Source organism: Phodopus roborovskii, unplaced genomic scaffold, assembly GCF_943737965.1.
Source record: "Phodopus roborovskii unplaced genomic scaffold, PHOROB, whole genome shotgun sequence".
In the NCBI taxonomy this organism is placed as follows: Eukaryota; Metazoa; Chordata; class Mammalia; order Rodentia; family Cricetidae; genus Phodopus; species Phodopus roborovskii.
Window position 1 is genome coordinate 24,654,771 of NW_026126525.1, and position 9,015 is coordinate 24,663,785.

A 9,015-nucleotide genomic window follows, 5' to 3' on the forward strand; every position below is an offset into this window, starting at 1 on the left:
CCCATTCTGAAGTCTATACAGTCCAATGAGCTTTCTTAGATTTTATTTTCCCAGAGACATCCTACATAAATTTTCACAATGATTTGAATGTAATGAATTGCTAAATCTTAAATACTATATTTGTTAATCCTTGTGCTGTGATAAAGAGGAATGGTGTTTGATTTTAACTTGTATTTCTATGGTAACTAATGAAATTTACTTTTTTCCCATTTATACCTATTAATTTTATGCTTTAATAAATTATGTATTCATGTCCTTTGTTCTTTTTTCTATTGTAATTTAAGGCTTTTACAACATGTGTTAAAGATTCTTAAAAGTGAGTCCTTTAACCATTTAACCAACATTTAAGCACTTGATCCCAAGCTAACCTCTACCTGTCTGCTTTGGATGTGGTGAACATTTATTTGTGTGCAGAATTTAAGTTGAGGTTGAATTCAACATTCCTTCAGTTTTCACCCAATTTTCTCAAGAGTTATCAGATCCAAATATAATTGAATTGCTTTAACTACATTTCCTTAGATGGTCTTATGGACTACAATACACATAGACAATCCAAGAAGTACCAGCCACCTCACCCCATTGTATTATATATTGGTATCCATGTTAGATCTGGGCCTACAGACCTATCAGCATAGCCAGGAAGGCACCTACAAGTTCTCTCTTCACTGTGCTTGTTTTAAAGAACAACCTGGTAAGTCAACATTTGGATGAAATTATGGCTGTCAATTGCACCAAGCATGGAAAACCAATACAAACACTTTACTTTGCAAAATACATATATATAAATGTTTTAAAGAGAGAGAAACAGATGCAAAATTCTCTAGGAAAATGGAAAACTTTATGATTTGTTTGGCATCTTCTCCCTCCTTATCTTCCCATAATATGTAATATATCCCACAATACCCCATAAAGTGCCACCAAATCACCAGCTTTCATGGAGACAGCAATGCACACAAGATACCTTAGTAGGAGATATAAAAATCTAAATACTTCTAAGATTAATAATACAAGTGCAAGTATTTTGTAAACCAAAAATATTCAAATGCCTTGAGAAGTTAAGAATGCTTGGAACCAAACCACTGCATAAATAGCAGTTTTACCAACACACTATTTCTTTGGGATTTATGGATACTTGCCATGTTTAACACTGTAGCACTGACTTTTATTTTATTTTATTTTATTTTATTACAAAAGAAAGAGAAGGAGAAGAGGAGGAGGACGAAAAGGAGGAAGAGGAGGAGAACAAGGAAGAGGAGGAGAAAAAGAAGAGAAGACCTTGCAACAGTTTGGGAGGAAACCTCAGTTCATTTTAAAAGGGAAAGTTGTTAGAGTCAGTGAAAAAGAATCTGTACAAGTGAATGGGCCACACTCACCCAGGTGGCAAGTGTCTGCAGCTTTTTTTTTTTTTTTTTTTTTTTTTTTTTTTTTTTGCTTTGTGTTCTACTGTGTGTGCTCTTGGTGGAACAAGCTGTGCTCACATAAAAATGAAAATGTCCTCTCACTCCTCCCACATTTCAGGGATTAAGACATTTGACTCTCACCAAGTTCCCAGGCTGTGAAGCCCCTTGGCATCTCAAATATTAATATGACTTGCACTGATATGACTTAAATAGCCTTTTCAAAATCTAATCTATAACACTGTGCTTATTTACTGCTCCTTGACAGGTACCAGACCTAATTGAAAAAGAATTTCTCCAAAGATTAAGTATTCTGAACAGTCAAGCAAAGATAAGAAGAATGTATTAAAGGATTAAGGGCAAACAGAATATGACGATGAGGGCAGGACAGAGAAAATTAAGATAGCAAGAAGGGAGATTTTGAAAAATGGCATTTGGGAGAGGCAAATGAAATTATCCAACTTTAACTCAATCTATCACAGAACGCAGTTGCTGCTGTGTTTAAACGTGCCCTTCTCCTACTTTACAGTGACAGGTGTTACCCAACTACCTCTCATTTTGAACACTGTTGAGGTGACACTTATCTTTCTATGACAGCCACCAGTATTCTCTGCAGTTGCCTAAGATGGTCATGCAAAATGTAAATGTTCATTCTCCTAGGGAAAGGGCATGACAGGTGGCTTCAGACCGCATTCCATAGCTAACTGGGGAAACAAGAAAAAGAAAAAGACCAGAAACCAAACCACAAATGGCACTTGTTTCAATCCCTCACTCCCTGCTCACCACTGAGGTAAACATCTTCAAAAAATACTTATTTCCAACAGGCTCTTTCCTGCTTTTACAAAAGAAAACATATTCTAAAATCCCTGGAAAGGTTTTAAAAGGAACCCCATGACATCCTCAATTAAAGAACCCATTCAGTCCAAATGGCAGCCTTTGCCAGGCCCTGAGCATAGGATAGCAAAGCCCTGCTGCCCTTTGAGATTAGAAGGGAACTGGCAAGCATATTGTCACATGGAATATTATGCCATTTGACCTCCCCAAAAGACAAGTTAAGAGCTGTTGAGCTGCTGCATGCTGCATCAGAAAACATGCTATTCAGTCCTGGTAAGGACCACCTCCTCTCCTTCCTCCCTCCTTACTCCCTTCTCTTTCTATGTGTGCCTATCACACACACACACACACACACACACACACACACACACACACACACACACACCTCTATTTCTCCTTACTCTCCACAGACACTCAGCGAGAGGAAGGAAAAACTGTGAAAAGCACAGCAGGAAGGTGCAATCTGCAAGACAGAAATCCAAATTCCCTAGCATCTTGATCATAGCTGTCTAGCTTCCAAACCGTGATAAAATAAACTGGTGCTGTGTGAGGCACCTGGTCATCGGACACAGTCCTCTGTGACTCTGGTAAAATACCTGAGATGGGTCAACATAAAGGAGGGACTGTGTACTTTGGCTCATGGTTTCAGAGACTTCAGTCCATGCTTTAGGTCTACAGCAGGCAGTACAGTGGGGTAACTGGCTGAGCACAAGGCTGAAGAACCCTGTTCAGCTCATAGTGGCCAGGATGGCAAATGAGAGAGAGTAAGAGACATTCCTCCCAGTATCCCCTTCAGAAGACCACGGTTCCCACCCCTATATATTCTGTGGCATTTCAATCATTAGCAAAACCTTTTGGGACATTTATAATCCACAGCAGTGGTATTTTGTCGTGAAGACAGAAAGTCACTCAAAATGCACAAAAGCACTTCCTTTTCAACAGAGAAATCTGAGCTAGAGACTACAATACAGGACACTCACTTCCTGAGAACCAACAACCTACTTCCTAGCTACCCACAGAGCATATGTATGCAGGAACTGCAAACACACCAATAACTCTCAAAGATCAGGCCCTCAGCCAGTAGCACTGGGAACATCAGGGGACTGGGTTCAAAGTCCATCCTGGACATGCTGAGTCAGACCACTAGATAATGGGTCCATAACTATCTTAAGTCCTTCTGGTGGTCTTCCTGCTCACTAGAGTTTGAGAATCACTCCTTTAAATTGAACTCTGTTTGTAGACCTTGATTGAGCACAGAAAATACTGCTATTATTTAGATCTAGCACAAGCAGCCATAGCAAAGAATTTTAGCTCTCCCACCAACAACACTGCTGTGTAGCTGTGTTATCACAAACCTTTTGAGGATCTGATGTCAACCCTTTGACAACCTATAGAGAATGTGCAAAACTGAGCAAATCTAGAGAGTGTCTTCAGGAGGTTCCCAAACATACCCAAAGCCCATCTGGATGCCTCAGCCATGGAGCACCTGCTCTGTCTTTCCCTGGAATTTGCATCTGCTCTTGACAGGAATGTGCAAAGTCAACCAGACAGTTATTATAATTTACAGCAGAGAACATTGAAATCTTGCCCTAAATCTTACAGCTAGTATAAGAAGAGCCAGCTCATAGCTGGGGCTCTGCCCTATCTTCAAACAGCATCGTAGTCACTGTTCCCTGGCTTCAAATGTTATTGGCAAATTTGAGAGTAATTGGCCTGATTTACTAAAACAAAATAGAAACCGTCTGTCGCTTAGGAGTAAGAAGCACATGGCTTCCCCTGAAACAGGAATAAGTGTTTAAGAAATCATCAGATGCTCCTGGGTAGATGGCCAGGCGACCTGGAAAAGGTCATTCAGCACACAATTGTCCATGAAGCCCTATGTCTGTCTCTAGATAAGTAAACCAGTCATTGAAGTCTAATTTAGTTCATTACAGAGAAATCACTCCTACGGTCTGATGGTGAGTGAGACAATCCCTTGTCTGCTCTTCAGTTTGTTACTTTGGCACAATATAAACCCACTTTATTAGTGTGGAGAAGCATCTTCAATTTAATTTTACCAACATTTATTTGGCAGCCAATAGTGCAGAAATCACTGTTGGAGCTAGAGAAGACTACAAGGAAATATAAGGTATCTTCCCTGCTCTTAGAAACTCCTGAATGGGTAGTGATAAGGGGGGTGAGGAGTGCCTTCAGGCCAAGAAAGTGCTCCTGCAAACATTATTGCATTGGCAGTAAACGCAGAAAATATCTACCTTCCTGCCTGTAATTCCTGACTATAATCAAATACTACCTACCCCTTGTCACACTCCCTAGCCCTCCTGGTTTGCTATATTGCAGGGTTAGACTTCTGGTCTCTGCAAGAAAGAGGGGAAGTCTTCACAGCAATGGCAGAGAGATGCCCCAGTTATGTTTGTAAATCTGACTCTATAATTACATCACATAACTTTAATAGACCCTCTGCTTTCTGCAACCTCCTTGGCTCCCACCCTCTCTGTTCTCTCTATTTCTCAGTCTCTGACCATCTATCCAAACTGCTAAGGATCATCCTATAATTCTGCATGTGTCTCTGTGTCTGTGTGTATGTGTCGGTGTGTGCGTGCGCACGTGCACGTTTCTTTCTCTAATCTGAAGCATCAATTTGTCATGCTCAATCCCATCACTCTCATAACACACAAGGAATTTGTATTGTCACCCACTTTGGAAATCCTATGTTGACTTCCTATGTCCTCTACAACTACTTTCCCATTCTATTTTCCTTCACAAGAAATCTCAAAAAATATTCTAAACATTCTGCCTTCTCTCACTCTTAAACCTGCTCTGGTTGAAAAGTAAACCTCAATTGTCAACTGTGGCCATCTTGTCAAAGCTATCAACCATTCCTAAATTGTAAACTCCAGCGGTCATTTCCAAATCCCCTTTTTCTGCACCTCTCCTCCACCACTCTTTTCTTCAGCTTCAAGTCAGCCTCCCTTGGTTATCTCACTGCAGGGGTTGCTCCTCACCAATCTCCTTGTTCTGTCTCATCTTCCAAACATCCTAACATGAGACAGTCCAGCATTTGGTCCTTGAACATCTTAACCATCAAAGCTCACTTCCAGGCTAAGCTCATCCATTCTAGATCTCTAAATACCATACACACACACTGTGTCTCCCTACATCCTTTTCAATCTCCATGGGTTCCTGACTTCTTGAACTCTACCACACATCTTACTTTGTACTTCTATTTAGACATATTTCAGTATATTCCATTTGAGCACAACATTCAAAATGAATTACCGACTTCAGCTCACCACCAACAAACTAATCTTCTTTAGCATTATATCCTCAGTAAATGTCAACTCATTCATCTTCTTCCAAAATATAGATAGATAAATAGATAAGTGGATGGGTGGATGGATGGGTGGATGGATGGATAGATGGATAGGCAGACAGAAGGATGGGCAGATGGACAGATGAACAGATACAGATAAATGGTAGATAGATGATACTGATAAAAACATATTCTTAGCTGTACATATAGGCACATGTACACATATATATGTACACATTGTGTGTGTGTGTGTGAGAGAGAGAGAGATATCTTTAACCTTTCTCATATACTACTTCTAATTTATCATCAAATTCCTTCAGCTTGGCATTGGAGTCTACATATTATCTAGTAGTTTCTTTCTTCCTCCACTAACACTTTGTTAAAGTTACAATTAAACTGTTACATTTAAACATGGATTATTAAAACATTATTGTAAAGTTATAGCATTTACTCTAATAGCCTCCTAATATATCTCCTTGATTCCCTTCTTGCAATTTACTTTTTTAAAATATAGGTCAGTTTATGTCAATGCTCTGCTTAAATCTCTTTAACAGCTTTCTGTTTCACTCAGAGGAAAGGGCAGAAGCCTTTGGACAGTCGCAGAGCCTGCTATGGTAGGCTTGTGCAACCCCTTTCTGTCCATCTCTGAGCATCCCACGTTCATTCTCCTCCAGATGCATTTTATCCCCGCTCTCCTCCAGGAGTGGGGCGTATTTCTACCTCTCAATGTTGGCACATTCTGTTTCCTTTGACTGGAATGTTCTTCCTCTGGCGCCGGTACCATTGCTCTTCCATTCTCTTTATCTCTCATTCTCAGTGGCATCGGGTGAGAGTTCGCTCTCACATGGAAGCCTGCCTTCTCTCCTCTCACCCAGCTTCACTGTGTTGCACTGCTGTGTCCACTCTGATGATTATGATACTATACGTTTCTGTCGTGCACACCAAAATGTTTTTCTGTGACTACAAAAACATCATTTCTGTTTGTTTTAATCTGACGGTCTCAAATTACAATGGCCCTAAAATAGGTATTATAAATGATTAAGTGTTGTATCCAACTAATTATTGTCCATCAACCTAGTTGTGGCCTAGTGTTTTTAGTGTAAACAAAACATCTTCTAGTTTTTAAAATATATTTTAGAGGAATATAATAAGAATACTCCATTTTTTCTGTCACTAAAACTTCTTATTCTACCATTCACTACAGTATGAGGGGCTTCTTCAATTCCTTTGTTTCCTATGAAGAATGGCTGCTAAAAACAAAATATAAAATGACCACATATAAAAAGATTTTCAGCCATAGTTATCTATGTCTCTTAGGAAGGTGCCTGAGTTAGACAATTTGGACATAATTTATCTCAACTTCTATACATTATGTAAAACTGATATCAAAAGAAGTCAATTTTCCCAAAGTTGACTTTCCAAAGGAGAGGGCCTGGTGACCTAGCCCCTTCCCCCCAAAAAAAAGTGTCTTAAGAAGACAGAGAGACATATATCTTAATTCAAAGCCAGGTCCTACATCTCCAAAGTGACATGCAGATCTTGACTTTTCCCCTTGGCTTCCTCACTATGGCATAGGGATGATGTTTATAGAGTTATTTTATAAACTAGGATTATATATATTTGTGAATATACCAGGCCCAATAGATATAGTTATTATTATTCTATAAAGACATTTCAGTAGAAGATTTCCAGTTCACATTCATTCCTGTATAACTCACAAACCCTTTTTTTTTCTCAAACAAAAATAAAATAACCATATTTTCCAATGGTAATCCTTTTATTTATATGTATTTGACTCATTTTACAACTCATTCATTTAAAACTTTGTCTTATTCTCCAGTTGAAAGGGCTTTTTCTGTTGTGTGTTGATAAAGATTTCACCACACTGTCTCCTATATTGTGTTTGTTTTATTAGACAGAACAAAATACTAATTTCCACAAGGAGATACTTACTGATTCAGAGCCAATGCTCAAAACTGAAAACAACTTTTCTGATCTTCTTCAGGTCTACAGCTTAAAACAATGTGACTTCAAGTGGCAATACTAGAGATGCCCTTGTTGATTTCCAAACTGCTTACAACACTGACTGTGATTTCTGGCTTTGAGAAGACATAAAGGTTAATAAGAACAGGCCTTTTAACATGATGGACTAAGCAACCTCAAGTGCATGGACATGGTTCCATGAAGCTCTAACATTATTTGAAAATATGAACACATGTGCCTATCAGATCCCCCAGAAACTGTCCAAATGAAAGTGAAGAATTACTTTTCCTATATGCATTAATAAACTTCAAGGTTTGAGCATAAGACATTTAGTAAACATAACTAGTTTTTCACAAAATGAATAGGACAAGAAATTAAAGAAGACAGTGGCACCTTCAAACCATCCTAAGGAGTTAAGTGAATTTGTCCATGATCTACTCAAAGCTATCTGGGGACCACACATCCTAAAGATGAAGAGACAGACCCTTGTGTTCCCAAATGCCTCCTGATGGCTCCTGTCTCTACATACTGAACAATGCTCATCACCATGACTGCAGTCCTTCACTCTCTAAGTGTCAGCCTACAAGTCTTCATGCACACTGCACCCTTGCCTGGACATGTCTTTGATTCAAAAGTAACCTTGAAGAAACCAAATAAGAAGAAGCAATTTCTTAAAGAGTCAGCAGAAGCCAGATGAGCTCTTCAAGAAGATTGTTTTAATAAGTGCAGATGGTGCTTATCTACAAAAGTAGAAATTGATTGCCATTGCACAAAATGCAGTCATTTAAAAATATTTGAATAGTTGTAAAATCATATTGCTCAATGGATCTGATTATAGAAACATTCAATTTGCAATTAGATTATATCAAGCCTCATTTTGTTATACTCTTTCTCACACCACAAGGAAATAAGACATTAAGGAGGTCAGTTAGCCTTTCACCCAAGACAGGCTAAGGAAGGTTTGGAGAAAGCAAGACTCTAGGGTTAACATGTATACCTTGTTCCCAGCACTTGGAGGGCAGAGACAGGCAACTCTCCACGAGTTCAAAGCTACTCTGGTCTGTATAATACATATGCCTTGTGACAGAAGGATCTTATATTGAGTATTAGTAAACTATAGAAATAACTGTCTGAAAAAGTTCTTATATACAATGATTTTGACCAAATGTTAAAGTACAACCTTGGTGCTAAATGATGAGCTTTTATATATATTTTTTATTTTATGTGCGGGGCTGTTTTGTCTTGCACATATGTTTGTCACTTGTCTGATGCCTACAGAGCAGTTTTAGATGGTTGAGAGCTACCATATGGGTGCTATGTATCAAACCCAGGTTGTCTGCAAGAGCAACAAGAGCTTTTAAGCATTAAGCCATCTCTCTGCTACTTGACTAACAAACATTTTAAGAGCTTGATTTATTTTAATCTATACTCAGTCACACACATGCACACTGAAAAAAAAATGCCACTAAAATAGTATTTTGTGGTAATAAG